This window comes from Notamacropus eugenii, chromosome 1 (genome assembly GCF_028372415.1).
Source record: "Notamacropus eugenii isolate mMacEug1 chromosome 1, mMacEug1.pri_v2, whole genome shotgun sequence".
In the NCBI taxonomy this organism is placed as follows: domain Eukaryota; kingdom Metazoa; phylum Chordata; class Mammalia; order Diprotodontia; family Macropodidae; genus Notamacropus; species Notamacropus eugenii.
Genome location: NC_092872.1, coordinates 76,903,208 through 76,920,510, shown reverse-complemented (window position 1 = coordinate 76,920,510; position 17,303 = coordinate 76,903,208). Strand labels below are relative to the sequence as shown.

At 39.7% G+C, this 17,303-nt stretch overlaps 1 protein-coding gene across 4 annotated transcripts in view; it reads left to right on the top strand.

Annotated features, from left to right (window-relative positions):
• The first annotated feature begins 4,029 nt into the window (after positions 1-4,029).
• GOLM1 (golgi membrane protein 1) overlaps positions 4,030-17,303 on the top strand; it is an 87,097-nt gene continuing 73,823 nt past the window's right edge. For 3 of the 4 annotated variants that reach the window (XM_072606166.1, XM_072606164.1, XM_072606147.1), the window contains exon 1: positions 4,030-4,713. The gene's annotated coding sequence lies outside the window, so the exon portion shown is untranslated. Of the gene's footprint in view, positions 4,714-13,752; positions 13,854-17,303 lie in introns of all 4 variants that reach the window. The other variant, XM_072606158.1, reaches the window with a different exon arrangement.

Below are 17,303 nucleotides of genomic sequence, written 5' to 3'. Positions count from 1 at the left end.
TGAGTGGGTGATGGGTGGGCAGCATAATCAGGGACGTAGTGGGAAATGGCACAACAGAAGAGGGGAATTCATGAAGCAAACCCTACAAAACAATGGCAGAAAGCATACAGAGGGGAGAGCCTAGAATGGATCCCTTGGAAGTTTTTATTACATGAAGAATACAAAGAGAGAAACCAGATAATTTTAGGAGACATGAATCAGAAAATGAGGGTTCAGAGCAGAGGTTCCCCAATTTATTTGACCTACTGCTCCCTTTTAAAAAAAATTCAGTGCACCCCCAATCTACTTTATTTGATCCATTAATGTTTTTTTTAATTTGCATCCTTTCAAATAAATATAAATTAAAAAAAAATGATCCATCTTAAATTTAATAACTCATTATAAATTTTTAGGCTTTTTTTCCTGCATTGAAATTTTGATGATACAATATGTAGTATTGTATTGTAAACAAGCTATTACAAGCACATATTTCTGCCCATCGTGCTGGACCTCCTGACAATGTGCAATATGCTTCCCTGCCAACACTTGCTTGTTAAGACCTGTCAGTAGACTTGACCACTAAGCAGTTATAATCTGCATTTTATATGTTTATTTGGAAAATAATGAAATCACTACTAGTTTAACTCTTACATAACAGATGAAATATATATGAATGGTTTTTCAAAATTTTCTTATTTTCTGTTCTTTCTTTGTGCTTTTACTGCCCCTTATTTGTATTTAATGCCCCTCAATTGTACCCCCCTAGATCATTCTAGTGCCTCCTAGGGGGCACACATTTAGAGCATTGATTGACTACTTTGGGAACCTATGAAACAGAAAGAGAAGATAAATGATGAAGAGAGCAAGAGAAGCTGTTTTTGAAAAGTGGTGCAAAAAACCTGGATTTCAAAACTGTAGGAACAGGACTAGCTGAAGAGGAGAAGAGGAAGGGGAAATCTATTTGGTTAACAGAAGAAAAAAGAAGAAATATATAACCAGAAAAAAAGCAGGAGAGAAAAGGGAATTAACAAAATCCTAAAAAAGAGAAAGGGGTATTAATTGAGAAGAGGGGATCAGGGGAGAGTGGAAGAGAGACAGTGAGAACTGGGTCACCTCAAAAAAAGATGAAAGTCATAAACAAACATACTACCGTGTTTCCAGCAGAAGAGGGAACTTGAAACTGAAAAGTTTCAGCACAGACAACATTAATGTATCTAGAATGAGAAAGGAAATGGTCAAATGGGAAAAAAACATTCTTTGTATCAAGTTTCTCTGATCAGAGTTTGGTATCATGATAACTATATCTATATCTATGTGTAATAGCCATTACACAATATATAAATGGTTAAAAGTTATGAACAAACAGTTCTCAAAAGAACTGCAAAGTGTTCTCAACCACGGGAAAAATGCTTCAAAACACTAATAAAAAGAGAAAAGCAAATCAAAACAACTTCAAGGTTTCACCTCACACCTGGCAAATTGGCAAAACTGACAAAAAATAGTAAATATTGGAGGGGTTGTAGAAAGATAGGTAGGCCAATACATTGTTGGTGGAGCTATGAAATAGTACAATCATTTTGGAAAGCAATTTGGGAATCATGCAAGTAAAGTGACCAAAAATGTCCATACATTTGAACCAGAGACTCCATTATTGGATTTATACATTAAGGAAGCTATCAATAAGGAAAAAAGTCCCCATATACTCCAAAATATTTATAGCAGCACTTTTTGTGATATCTAAGAATTATAAACAAAGCAGATGCCTATCAATTGGGTAACAGCTAAACAAATTGTGGTACATGAATGTAATGGAATTGTGCTATAAGAAATGATGCATATGATAAATACAGAAATGAATTTAAAGATTTACAGAGTGATAAGCAGAGCCAAGAAAACAATATATAAGGAAACTATAATAATGTAAATGGAAAGAATGACACATGAAAAGCTCAAAAATAAATGTAACAAAATAAAAAAGATCAAGCAAGACTCAGAAGAAGAAGAACGACAAGATATCCCCAATATACCCCTTCATGAAGGTAGGAGATTCACAGGTGTTTTTAGACTTTTTCAATGTATTGATCAGTCGTACTGACTACCCTTTCCCCCCAAATATTTGTCATTTGGGATGACTTTCTAGGAGGAGGAGGAGAGCGATATATGGAATACTACGATAATGTAAGAAATAGAAAAATAGGTAAAAACTTATTAAAAAACAAACAAAGCACTGTCTGGACTGGAGATTTGTGTACACGTGTAAGCCAAGGGCTTCCTCCTCTAATAAAGTACCCAAGTATACTCTGGAAACTTCTCACTTTCTTGGCACTTTGCTCCCACTCAAGTTCAATCTAGGATCTACAGTATCTGGAATTTTACCAAAGGTAAAAAAAATATGGAAGGTAGTTAACCAGTTCTTCTCATAAGCACTCACAATGGTACTCCCTCCTAAAGTCCTTCTGTACCACGTAGCCCTCCTCTAATCTGAATCCTCCTTACCTTCTCCCTAACTCAGGTCTTTCCAGCAGATGGTGCTCATTATTTTATCTCCAGGGGACCAGCTCTCAGATAGTTAGCATAGTGTTTAAGCCCTTTCTAGCCTGCAGGCCACATTCCCTTCAGTCTTTTGAAACCTTAAGTGGTTTGTATTTATATGGATGTACACCAACCCACTCTGGAGCTCCATGGCCTCATCCTCCACATAATTAGTATGGTCTGAGGAACAAATCTTTAGACAATTTAAATGAATGTTTTTCCACTTCTGGGTAGGCTCTTGATAACTGTCTCAGTTGTCTCTTTCTACCAGTTACTGGCTGTGCTTCCTAGCCCCAGCCCCCTCTCTTCCCATTAGCTCTTGGGGTTAAGGGGACTAGCCTGCTCTCTTAATTCCTTTCCATCTCCCATCTTTCTTTACAGCAACTGGGCTACATTACGCAAAGTATCCTTGTCTGATCCTTCAACGCTCTTAAAAAAAAAAAAAAAAGCACTGGCCAAGCTACTCTTACTGCTTCCCCTAAGGGTGAAGATTTATGTCTTTAATATAGATAGATTCCAGGGCCATAGAAACAAATCCTAAAGTGAACTGAGATTCTCCCAGTTTCCTCAAACTGAATCCATTAGCTGGAAATGGAGGTGGGTGGTGGGAGGATTGTGATGGATGATTCAGGATAAACTACATAACCTTTAGTCTCTTCCAATTCGGAAAGTCTATTGTTCTAGGATTTAAATATTTTTAAAAGAATTCTCTTAAACCAAGTGCTGCCATTCAGGATTTTTCCATTTTAAATAACTGTTCTAAAATCAAAGACATCAAAGACTGTGATATGCTAGAGAGGAAAGCATCAGGCATAAGACCCGGGCAAATCTGTGACTAGTCAAAGTTCATTTTTGCAGTTCCAAAGGTATTTCTTCTGTCCCTTTCCCTTTTGTTTCTGCTTTGAGGCAGCCTCCCATCAAAACCTGTTCTCTGGGACTGATTTGATGATCAGGCATTTCATTTAGCCTGAATCACTTTGAGTTACTTTTCCTAAGGACATCTGTATGTTAAGCCTTATCTCTAATTTTGGAACACGATTTTGTCCTTAGTTAAAAGAATGTCAGGCATCAAGAGGCAGGTAGAGGAGGTATTTTTATTTTCCCCAACAGGGCTTTTTGAAATCCCAACTAAATAGGCACAGACAAGGCCTTCAAAGTCCAGGTCAAGCTTACGGAGGCTACGGGCACCTCTTTCATTTGAAAGGACCATGTAATGCAAAGGCTGGATGGCAATGTGCCATTTCCAGAACATACAGCTTAGCCTAACAGCTTGAGAGAAAACAACAGTGCGAAATTCACACCAACTGGAAATGCCTTAGGGGAGACATCTCTATGGGTGTAAGAATGCTCCAGTGGGCAAACCTCCCCCCACCCCCTTCTCTCGGGACTTTTTTCCTTCCTAAGGTAAAGTAGTCTGTAACGTAGGGACCCCTTCCGCAGGACCAAGGTCACTGACCATCGCTCCACTCTTCCTCTCCCTTTTTACCCAAATTTTGCTGCACTGGCAGCGAAGGTGATGCAATCAAATTCTTAAGGACTAGGTGCAGTCAGATTCCGCTGGATCTAGAGGTGGAGGTGGGGCGGCTGGGACCGAGGGGAGGAAGGGAGGGGCTCCGCTTGGCACTGGACGGGTGGGTGAGAAACTTGTTTTTCCGGAGGAGGGGCAGCAGAGGGGCGACCGAGCTAGCGCGAGGGAGGAAGGGGGCCGCAGCAGCCGCGGGGCACGCGCTGGCTCCTGGCTGCCTCCAGGGCCCCTCGGTGCCAGCTTCCCGCCTCTTCCCCCTCCACCTCGCCCAGCCCCGTTAGCTGGCGATCGCGGCCGGGGCGCAGAGCCTTGGCAGCCCCTTTCTCCACGCTCCACCTTTCCCTCTCCCGGCAGCAGACGCGTCCGGCCAGCTGCGCGGCTCTGCCCCGAAGGGCGGGGATTTTGCTTCGGGCGGCCGCGACTGGGCTGGGGTTGGAGGAGTCAAAGGGCGCAGGCTCCCTCCGGGGTGGACGGACGGACGGAGGAGGGGTGGCTGCTCGGCTCCGGGCACTAGGCGAGGGCGTAGAGGAGGAGGAGGAGGAGGAAGGCTGCCCGGAGATCGGAGCGGGCGCGAAGCCGGGGGCGGGGAAGGTCCAGTGGCGGAGGCCCGCAGAGCTCCAGCCCGGTAGGGAGAGGGCCCGGGGAGCCACGAGCCACCCGATCCCGGAGCGGAGAAGGTGAGTCCGAGGAGTTGGACCAGCCCGCTTTCTGGGCGCCCTCTGTCCTTCCCTCCTTCCTTTGCTCATCTCCACCCCCACCCCCTTCCCCATCTTTCCTTCTCTTCCTTTCTCTTTCCTCTGCTGGAGTAACTTAGACCTTAGGGAGCCCCCCCCCCCCGAAATCCCCTCCCCATGTATTTCTGTCCCTTACTGGCGTGTTGTTGGTGTTCTGCTTTGTTTTATTTTCAGTTGAGTTACGGGTCCGTGCCTGGGTTTTATGGTGGGGGTAGCCTTCACTTCCACGTTAGACCGGACATCAGTTTCCTATCGCTGGAGAGAAGGTGCCCCTCCTCCCCTGCCAGTCCTGGATCCTCTTGCCCTTCTTCCCCTCCGGGAGGAGTCTGGCATTCTTTCCAAAGCTCCTCTGCTCCAGTGGAGGTGAATCTCCCCCCCCGCCCCCCCTGGGTTCCTCATTAGCATGCTTGTGGTTTACTGATTCTTTTTTCCTTGGGTTCTGTCATGAATGTTAATGTCAAAAAATAAAATCCCTCCCCATCCCCGGAAAATGAAGTTCCTGCTCTCGTTGTGAACGGATATTTGCTCAGCTGATACGGAGCGTGGGAGAAGAAGGAGTTCTTTCCCTCTTCCTGCGTCCCTTAGCCTGGCTGTCTTTATTGTATTTTCCTACGTTAGCCCAGGGTAGGCGCTGATTTGGGGCAGGTGCCCTTGGGGGAGAGGGTGTCTGTGATGGTGATGGCGGGGGCGGGGGGGGGGGAGATGACCCTGGGCTTCCTGCGGTCCGCGGGCACCTTGCTGGCTGCTGGTCTGCCTCGGCGTCCCGTCTGCCTCCGAGATCTCCCTTAAGCTAATTTCGTGAAACCTGAAAGAGAGGAAACCGGCTGGATGACGCTGTCTGGAGGGCACGATTAATGGTGCTGGGGCGAGGCAAAACTTTAGCGCTGCTCAAGTGCAAACCCACCTCGAACCGCACTTTCCTTTTCTGGAATGCGTCTTAAAGTACCAGTGTTATCATTGACCGACATGGATGGAAGCAAGGGTTTTACAAATCGTTTTTCACTGCCTTTTTTAACATTACTGATGGAATTGTCTTTGTGATATTGGGAAGCTGAAAACAACCCATTTTCATAAGACTGTACCTTTTTCAGTTTGGGAGAGCGGAACTTTCTGTGGCTTTACTTACCCCTGTTGGGTGTTCGGTGGGGGGGAGGGCTTCCAGCTCTAAGTTAAAGTAATACCTAAGGAAAATTGAAGAGGGAGTGGGCGAATCCCTGAAAGGGCCATTTATCCAGGAGAACATTCAGCAGCTGTCATTTGGAGTTGTCTTGTATTACTTAGTTTAAGGATATCAGGTGGGTACCAATTTAAGCCTTGGCAGTGTGTGGTGCAGAGTGGAGTGGAGCCTGGAGTGAAGAAGAAGACGCATTTTCCTAAGTTCAGATCTGGCCTCAGACACTAACTGTGTGACCCTGGGCAAGTCACTGAACCGTTTTTGCTTCAGTTTCTTCCTCTGTAAAATGAACTGGAAAAGGAAATGGCAAATCACTCCACATCTTTGTCAAAGAAACCCTAAATGGGGTCATGGAATGTTATGCATGACTCAACAGCCACAACATGTTTCCAGATTTTTCCAGACTGACTGCCACTGTTGATATACCCATGTAATGCCTATCCTTTTGATTCTTTCACAGTCACCACTGATGCTCCTCTCCCTCATCTTTTAAAGTGACTTTTATATAAGGTAATTCCTTATGAGAGGAGAATAGTTTATTTCTAGACTATAACTATTAATTTGTTAAAGGGATAATTTGAATGATGGGATATCATGGTTTAGAAGCAGAAACTGGAATTTAAAACAATTTTGAATTTCTGCCAAGAGTATCAGGCCCTTACTAGGCTGACTACATGTTACTTACAAGAATGAAAGAGATTGTTTAGAGGGCAAAAAAAAAATAGGTAGGGAAGGATTGTTACCATAATATTATAAGGGATGTAGACATTTAAGTTTTGCAAAGCAAAGGCTTTATTTGCATTCTCATTTTGTTTCTTTATCTGTAAGACTGGGATAAAAATAGAAGAACACCCTTGAGCCTTGTGTGAGAATAAAATGAGTTGTCCTTTGATAGCATGATATAAATGTTAGGTGTTATAATTTTTATTATTTTTTTCATTCTTTTATATGCAGTGGAATTCAGATGGAAATGATTCTATAACAGGTTACTATTGTACAGACTCCTTTTGTTTGTTTAATGTTTCATGACTTCAGAGGTAGATAGAACGATTGCTTTCTGTGACTGAACAAAAGTGTTGGCAGGTAAGTTCATCTTTGTAGGTTTACTGAAAGTATCTTTGGGGCAATTCCAGTAGCAGACAAGATCATAGGGATGAAATATGCTTCATCTTGTGCACATATGGTTTTGATTTTTTTTCTGTTGAGCCTCTATAATTTGAGATCTTTTCGTTCTACATATTTTTTTTTTAAATCGTATTTTAAAAATTCCAAACTTAAACTCCAAATAAAATGGCATTTCCATAGACATAATATAAGGGAAGAAAAGGACTCTTTTCTTCAAATATGCAAGAAGTTTGATATGTGACTTTCAGAGCTATCCTATGTGTCTGATTCTTCCTGGTCTTCTGTTCTGTGCATTTAAAAGTAGATGCTTCAGTCCTCTACCCTTCTTCTCTCTCCTCTCTCTTCTTCCCATCTTTCCTTCCTTCCCTACTGCCTCTCTTCTCTCTGGAAAAGAAAAAGAAAAACAAAGCCCTTGTAAAAAATATGGCAAGTTGACAAAATAACGCTCTACATTGGCCTTGTCTGAAAACGTATGTGTCTGCATCTTGGGTCTGTCATCTTTCAGTCTGACAGTGTGTAGCATGCTTCATCATCAGTCTTTCATTCTGCATAGTCTCGAGGTTATGAATATTTAGCATGCTAATATCTATTTAAATGTTTTTAATTTTTTTATGGGTCACTGTTATACTTGGTTGATTCTGTGATGACGCTTTGGTTCTAATAGTTTATTTTGCTGAATTCTCAAGAATGTTTTGAGATTAGTCTTTGCAGCATTTGTTGATTTATAAAGGAATATATGTTATTTTTATTCATCTCATTCTTTGACTGAGTTCAAATAAAAATGGTTCTGGGACAGGCTGTTATATTATTCTTTTGTAGTTAATGGCCTGTAGACTGTTGAACAGATAGATACAATAATGACTTTTTATAATTGAATGAAAGTATTAGGACATAAACTCACCTTCCGAAGGCTCATGGAAAGCATCTTTGGGACAAATCCAAGAGGAGACAATATCACAAGAATTATATATACCTCTAAGATGCTTTTTTTTTTATAGGATTTTGATTTCTTCTGCTAAGTCTATGCGTTTTGAAAAGTTTTTGTTACATGTAGCTTGGAGATTGTGATTAATCATTGCTATCTATTACTATTCTTTAATGTTTATAGTTAAGTATTGGGCTTCGGTGACTGTGAGCAACAATTATGTTTATAACAGTGGTCTGGTTACAATTCAGATTGGTTGTTGAATTTTCAAGCTTATTTTTGAGGTCTGTATTTGTGATGAGGGATGTTGCAGTGGATAGAGCTATGGGCCAGGAGTGAGGAAGACTCATCTTCTTAAGTTCAAATCAGACAGTTAATAGCTGTATGATCCTGGGCAAGTCACTTAACCCCGTTTGCCTCATTTTCCTCATCTATAAAATGCACTGGAGGAGGAAATGGCAGATCTCCAATATCTTTGCCAAGAAAACCCCCAATAGACTCACAGAGAGTCAGACACTACTGAAAGGACTCAACAACAAAGTTTATGAAATAAAGCCCTCTTCTGATGCAGGTTGGTAGCCACCAAGTCATGTGTTGCTAGGTGTAGTTAATGGCTACAGAGTGGTATTTTGCTGTGCTGGTGACATGGTTGGCAGTCACTCTTGCATACCCTGACTTTGGTTGGGCCAGGGTACTCCTTACTCTTGACTTCATTCCAAGCCACTTCCCTGACTCCATTCTCTTCAGGAATAGCTTTCCCTTCAAACCAAACCCAAGAAGATATCTATGGTCCAGGTTCAGTGCCAGTCCAGTCCGTCAGAGGGACCTGGTTTAAATATTCTTTCTGCCTTAGGAAGTTGTAAAAATAAATCATAATTCATAATTCTGAGTCCTTAGCCAGAGATGGTACTCTAAAAGAGTGCAGTTTTAATACACTCCTTCCTCCTAGGATGCTCTCTCCCACCTTACATTTGAATGACTTACCTAGATTAACAAAATGAGTGCAGGTATCTCTTTCACGTTCAAATTGGCTTAAGAAATTACTTGGGAATGTTTGGGGAGTTTTGTGGGAGCCTCAGATGACACATGAAGGCCAGTAGATGACACAGGAAAGGTTTAGAAACTCAGAAATATATGTATAGTATTATATAATATCAATATTTTATCTCTTAATACCATAAATATACACATTTTCTTCTTCTCTGGTACGAAGGTACAAAAAATTGTATGAGTATTTTTCGGATCACAGTTAAATCCTCTCCCTCCACACTGTAATTTACAGGATTTGTTAAAATTGCAGATTTAAAAGATAATGTAAATGTTTAAACAAACTTTTTAAGAAATGTACTTTTCTGTGCTGAAGGGTGTTAGCCTAAGGGGAAAGCAGCTGCTGTGATCTGGAGGGGTTTTCATTTTATCTCTACTTTCTTCAGTCACATCGCTTGGATTGTGGAGTACTGGCAACCCTTTCCCCCAACCCCATAGTTGCTTTAAAAAAAATTTCCCACTTAACAGCATTTTATTCTTTCCAATTACATGTAAAGATAGTTTTCAAAATTCACTTTTATAAGATTTGGAGTTCCAAACTTTAATTCCCCCTTTACCTTCCTTCCCCAAGATGGCAAGCACTCTGATATAGGTTGTACATATACAATCATATTAAACATATTCGAACATTAGTCATGAAGTTGTGAAAAGAAGAATTTTCATTATTTGTTTTAAGAAGAATCAGAACAAAGGGGAAAAACCACAAGAAAGAAAAAACAGAGAGAAAATAGTACACCTCGATCAGCATTTAGACTCCATAGTTCTTTCTCTGGATACAGATACCCACGGTAGCTTACTGGCTCCTGTGTGCTTCCTCTTTCCTCCTAGATTCTCTCTATCTTTTCTTCTTAGGCTCCCTTAGAAAAGTAGGAGGATAGCTTGTCAGTTAGGGCAGGGCCCTGCCAGTCCCAGATTCTGTGCAATCATGTAAAACCTATTTCCACATTGCTCCTTATCTCCTGGATACACCCAACGTAATGCTACAGAGGTATTTCATAAGTGCTAAATTTTTGCAGCCTGAAGTATTGTGTTGCCTTTCCAGCTATTTGCATAATGTGCATTGATCCATAAATCTGTACTCCTTGAGATTAACCTGTCTGTAATATTTATTGTCACTAAGCTAATCCTGATTGGCCATCATATAACCCCTCTATTTTATTTTAAAAATCTGCATGACAACTTGTTGGAAGTTTCTTTAACATATTATTGGGTGAGTTTTATGTGCGTATCGTACATCGAGGGCTTTTTGATTAATGATAATGTAATATTATCTGTGAAGTACAGATATCCCCATTTTACAGACGAGAAACAGGCTTAAGAGGTTAAATAGAATGGAAGCTCCTAGAACATGGAGATTTTTGTATTCCCCCGTATGTAGCAAAGTTTTTGGAACATAGTAGAAGCTTAATAAATCCTTGTTGAATTGAATTGACTTGTCCTTTGTTAAGTATCAAGGGAAAGATTTGAACCAAAGTCTTAATATTTCCAAGAACATTACTCTCTCCATTTGACCATACCACCTTTCTAATACTGTGAACAGCAATTAAAAATGTCTCTTATTGTCTGTAATTTTACTTTCATGTCATATTTTTTATGTGTGTGTGTGTATTTATAGTGCCATAATGTTAATTCTTTGGACTCTAACAGCAACCAGGTGAAGTCGGTGCTATTGTATTCCCATTTTCTGGTTGAGGAAACAAAGACCGAAAGCATTAAGTGATTTGTTCAGATAACTCAGGTTTCTCCATTAGTAAGTGTTTTTGAGGTAAACTTTGAATTCAGGTCTTTCTCATTCCAAATCCCAGACTCCACTGTCGAATTTCCTTGGAGTCCCTGCTTCTTTCCTTGACAGCACAACCCCTCTGTAATTGACTTGACAGTTTTGTAATCTGCTTGCGTTTGAAGCCTTTACACCTTTTTTCTTTCTTTTTAAATAATATTTTGTTTTTCTAATTACAAGACTATTTTTAACTTTCATTTTTTAAATAAAATTTTGAGTTCCAAATTTTCTGCCTTCTAACCCCTCCCTCCCTCCTTCCCCTCCCTTCCCCCTGTTTTCCCTTCCCCTATCCCTAAGAAGGTAAGCAAATATATATATACACACATACATACGTATATATGTATGTATGCATATGCAATCATGTAAAACACATTTCCACATTTCCATGTAAAACACATTTCATGTAATGAAAGAAGAAACAGAACAAAAGGAAAAAACTGCACACAAAAAGAAAGTGAAAATAGTATGATTCAATCCTTATTCTGACGTGGGTTCTTTCTTTCGAGATGGATGGCACTTTCCACCAAGAATCCTTTGGACTTGCCTTGGCAGAAGCCTTTACTCCTTGATAGGAACTTCCTGACCTTTCGCTTCACTTGGCATAACCCTCAAGAACCCAAGATCGCCTCCAAGTCAATATGTGACACTGGAATAGGACTTTATATTTCTATTTAAAGTAAAGAAAGAAAGAAAATAACCTCTATTTTGTGGAAGACAGACAGTTAATTGATCATGTGAGTTGCATGGTGTCATGGAAATAATGTTGGCTTTAGGGTCTGAAGACCCAGACTGAAGTCCTCTTTTCCACTTACTGACTTTTGACTGTGGACAAGTATTTCTCCTTTTTATACCTCATCTGTAAAAGAAAAGCATTGCATCAGCCTGGTGTTTCTCAAACTGTGTTTCTTGGAACCCTGAAACACTCCATGTCATTCATTTCCTGTGTAAAGACCCTTCTGATCTCCCCACACCACCCCCAGTTGTCAGAACACCTTTCTACCTCTTAAAATCATTTTTTTTTTTTTACCTTTCTAAATGTTGTTTTGTCCCAGTAGAACATAAGCAGTTTGAGGACAGGGATTATTTTTCTTTTGTTTTTGTCTCCTTTAGGGGCCTAATGAATGTTTATTGAATTGAGGAAAGGAGAGGAGGCATTTTGAACTGGTATTCCTTTCGCTTGTCTTCATTTCTGTTTTATTTTGCTCTTATTATACAGGGTATGTGAATTAGAAGGGAGTATTGAGATCAGGGCAATAGTCAGATCTATCTTATTTTTTTTTGGCAGTCCAAAAAAGTTTTCTTTGTGCTCACAATCTTTGGTGAACCCTGCCTACTTCCTGGTTATTTCCTGAAATTCTCCTGGTGGTGGTTTTTCTGAAAGTAGGTCTGTCTTTGTGTATGTTTCGAAGAAAAAAAACCACATCTAAATCTCCTTTTTGAAACATTGTTTTTCTTCATAAAAGACAATCTTAATAGAGTATTCCATTTTAGTCATTATAAAAGGATATTAAAACAAGCAGGATACATTTTATTTTATTTTTTCCTAAGCAGTATACATTTTAAAGTGGTTAATATCTTTTTTTTTTTTTTTTGTAAAGAGCAGTTTAAGATTTCTATCAGTATTCCATCAAACAGTTTTTGTTTTATTTTGGGTCATAAAGAGGCTTTACTTTCTGTGATGGTTTTTAGCAGGAAACATGCAGCCTTGTTTTTAAATGTGTTCATGTTAGCTGTGTGGTGGTGAAGAGAGAGCTTTGATTTAGAGAGGAAGTAAGTCCAGTTGGACTCTATCTTCTGATATTTAAGAGCTGTGTGCCTCAGGGAGTCACTTAACTTTACTGTTTTTGTTTCTGAATGGGGTTAAGTTTACTGGCACCACTTTTTTCATAGGATTGTTATATAGATCAAAATGATGACTTCAGACCATCCATAGATCTATAGCTGAAAGGACTTTGGAGTCCCTCTAGTACCAGGGTTCTTATCCTTTTTGTGTGCTGGCAATCTGGGGAAGCCTATGCTCCTTTTCTCAGAATAACCTTTTAAAATGCATTAAAGAAAATGCCTAAGATTATAGAAGAAACCAATTATAATGAAATAAAATGATCAAAATATTAAAAAAAACCTACCAAGTTCTCGGACCCCAGGTTAAGAACTTCTACTCTCATATACCTTTCTCCTTAAAATTTATAGATGAGGAAATTGAGGTCCAGAAGAGATTATACCTTTCCCAAGGTTATGCAGGTAGTAAGCATCAGCGGTCGATTTTGAACTGAAGTCTTCGGACTCCTGTACTAAGACTTTCTTTGCATTATGCTTCCCCATGTAATTTAAGCTTGTAAGACCATATAAATGTCAGCAATCCCTTGATGACTTTCTAAATGGGACAGAATTATAATGCAATAATGATTTGTTGGAATAGAAAACTTTTAAAAGCTAGACATCTCTTAGCGTCATTGGAATTCTTGAAGTTTGGCCTAAAATTGATTATTCTTGTCATTTTAAATCTGGACCACTGACAGCTAGCTTGATACTATCCTCCATGTTTTAGTCAGGAGGGACCTATTAAAGCTCAGCTATCTTTCACTAACTTCCATTCCATCTTGGTTGTGCCCCACAGCCTTTTTGGATGTTAAATGACAAAGGAGGGGAGAACCTTAGAATAATCATTTGAAGTCAATATTAAGTTTGTTCAGTTGAAAGTTATTTTAAATAAGAACTGATTTTAGCATTACTCTGCATCTTTTAAGATCTTTGCCTCCTCACTACCTGGTCGATGCCCAGTAAATGTCTTTTGATACAGAGGAGAACTGGGGACTCTTTTCAGGGGGCTTTTCTGCTTCACTCATCCAGCTGAAAAGTATTTGTATGGAGCACTTTGTCTTAATTTTCCTTAGCTCTTATCATACTTTTTGTGCTTATTAAATCACATAGCCTAAGAAGTAGTGAATGGGATCCAGTTTGGAAAGAGAACATCCCTACTGATCAGAGTGGGATGAGCTTGGGAGTACCCCCTGCATTTCAACCTGGATAAGGTAGGGAGACATTATCATCATCAATAATAATTATAAATTTCACAAAAATTAAAAACTTTGCCAATATGAAAACAACAGCTCCTCCCCTCCCACATGCACACACCTTTTAGTCACAAGTGCCCAGATATGTTTCCATTTCATCAGGAAAATTAAAAAGAAGGTTATTTGGGCCACAGGGAGTGGATTGCCACATCCTTCCCAGGAACAGTAGTTGATGTGACCATAGTTCCAGAACTGGAGAGAGAGAATTTGGGTCAGAATATGGAGTAGGGAGTGAAGTAAAGTACATAACTAGGATCTCCCTGAAATAGTGGGCCAGGAGAGGCAGCACTAATAAGAAGGGTGGTGGTGCCCAGAACCCAAGTTCCAGAGATAAAACCATTTAAAATATCCAGGCATGGGCTCTTGTCTGGCCAACATGAATGTTGGAAAGAATGAGAAAATGTCCAAGGAGTAGCAGGGAGATCTCATTTCCCTGCCTTTTATCACTGTGGTGCATTTGGGAGGAAGCTTTGAATTCTCCAAATCTTTGGGCCTTTGTAGAAGGCCCAATTTTCTTTGAATAAATTCTGAAAAAAAGAAGTCACATTCTTCCCTCTGAACTCTTCCACTGGACCTTGTTTTCTGTGAATGAGACATTTGAAATTTTGTTTGGGCTTGGGGTGGGAGAAGAGATTAATTTACAAGCAACTGACCTGTAATATCCCAGCAATTCAATTAAACACACCTTTATTAAGCATATTCAGGGAGGTAAACCCTAGATCCTCTCTGGCTGTTCCAGTTAAGTCAAGCTCTCTGGTTGCTCCTTTTACCCTGGAAAGCCTTCAAGCACTGGACTAGGATCAACATATGTAGGTATTCACTGCCAGGTCTATATCCCAAAGACATCACAAAAAAGGACCTGTTTGTAAAAAAAATATAGTAGCTCCTTTTGTGGTGGCTAAAAATTGGAAATTGAAGGGATGCTCATCGATTGTGGAATGGTTAAATAACCTATGGTTTATAATTGTAATGAAATATTATTGTGCTATAAGAAATGACAAGCAGGATGATTTCAGAAAAACCTGGAAAGACTTGCATGAACTGATGCAAAGTGAAGTGACCAGAACTGAAAGAACATTATACACAGTAACAGCAAGATTGTTGTATGAAGAATTGTGAATGACTTCGCTATTCCTAGCACTACAATAATCCAAGACAATCCCAAAAGACTAATGATGAAGCGTACTCTCTGCCTTCAGGAAAAGAACTGATATTGTTTGAATACAAACTGAAGCATGCTATTTTTCTTATTTCTGTTTCTTTCTCTCTCTCTCTCTCTCTCTTTCTCTGTCTCTGTCTCTGTCTGTCTCTGTCTCTCTCTGTCTCTGTCTCTCTCTGTCTCTGTCTCTCTCTGTCTCTCTGTCTCTTTCTCTCTCTCTCTCTCTCTCTCTCTCTCTCTCTCTCTCTCTCTCTCTCTCTCCCCCCTCCCTCCCTCTCTCTCTCTCCCTTCCTCCCTCTCCCATTCTCTCTGTCTCTTCCTTCTTTCTCTTTCTTTCATTCGAATCTTTTTGGACAAAATGACTAATATGGAGATGTTTTACATGCACGTGTATAACCTTATCTGATTGCTTACCATCTAGGGGTGGGGTGGGGAAGAGGGAGGGATGAAATATGGAACTCAAAACTTTAAGTGAAAATGTTCTTCAAAAAAGATGTCTAGGTATTATCCCAGGACCAGCCTAGCTAAATTTGGAGAGGCTCATCACTAGAAGTCTGACCATTAGGGAACGAATTTTTGCAGTCATACCAAGTCAAGAAAGCTCTTCACTGAGGTGTAAAGGAAGTACCCATACCAATGAAAACCATGAGGCCTTGGAGTATTGGAGAATATATGTGTGTGCAGGGAGCTGTGCCAGAGATATAAAACAGTCCATGAATAAGAGGAGTTATACAGATCCTCGTGGAGTAGACCATTTAAATTCAGTAGTTTATAAATGTTTGGGATAGGACATATTTAAATAGGGCACATTTAAATCTTTTTTAAAAAGCTGACATCCATTTCTCTTTGACTGCTATAACTTTTGTCATTCCTTTTTTAATAGCTAAGGTTTCATTGCTGTCAGAAATGAACCGGTTTTTGTTGGGAGGTAATTCATTCTCTGAAGGCTTTGAAAAGTTGCCTAACATTTTAGTTCTCTTTATTCCCACGGCTCTCTGGTGAGGCAGGATTATTTCTGCCATGGTTGTTTGTTGTCAAATGAGGGGGGATCGAAGTCTTTGAACTGTTTGCCTGAGTGTGTGTGATTTTTAAAAACGTACGGTGTAGAATAGGCAAAAACGATATAAATTGAAATTTATGATAAATGGTAAAAAGGAAAATAAAGATTAAACCGATTTGCCAAATAACCATCTGGAAGCAGCTGAGCACAATAGCATAAATCCTATAATCAAAATATGAACAAGTGTTTATTAAATGCCTGCCATGTATCAGGTTCTGTGCTAGAGGTATAAAATACAAAGACTAAAACAGTGAAACAGGCTTAAGAAGGTTATGCCACACACACACACACACACACACACACACACACACACACACACACACACACACACACACGTTTGCATGTGACCAGTGTGGGAATTTGCTTTGCTTGACTGCTTAATTCTTGTAAGGGTTTTATTTTTCTCTTTCTTTCTCTTCCTTCCTTCCTTTTTCTTGCTCTTTCTCTCTCTCTCTCTCTCTCTCTCTCTCTCTCTCTTTTTCTCTCTTTCTCTCCCTTCCTTCCTTCCTTCCTTCCTTCCTTCCTTCCTTCCTTCCTTCCTTCCTTCCTTCCTTCCTTCCTTCCTTTCTATATTCCTAGCACTATATCTGGCAGAGAGTAGGCACTTAATCAATGATTGTTTATTGTGTGGAGAAATGTAATGGTTTATAAAGATATTTTGGATAAGACAGTGTATTCAAATCCTTTCAAAGAGTTACATTTTAATGATTGTATTGGAGTAAGGACTCACTATTGAACAAAAAGTGGAAGTGATGTAGCAGGAACTTGGTTTAGAGTGACCCAACATTTCATACCATGTACCACAAAAAGTATGCTATATGTAATGAATATATGACAAATACAAAAAGACTCTACCATAAGCAAATTAAAGAAGAGACACCTTTCACAGCTATGCATGGGGAAATGTTTTTGACCAAATAAGGGATAGGGATGGTCACAGGATATAAAACAGATATAAGGTTGCAGAAGATTAAATAATTTCTGCACAGACAAAATTAATGTAGTGATAAAACAGTTAATGGGGGAAAATCTTGCCTTTATCTTTTTCTGATAAGATCTGATATTTAAGATGTATAAGGAATTGATAAAATATGTATAAGAACAAGAGCCATTCCCTAATATATACATGGTCAAAGGATATGAACAGGAAATTCTCAAGGTAATTAAGCTATCAGCAACATGAAAAAAA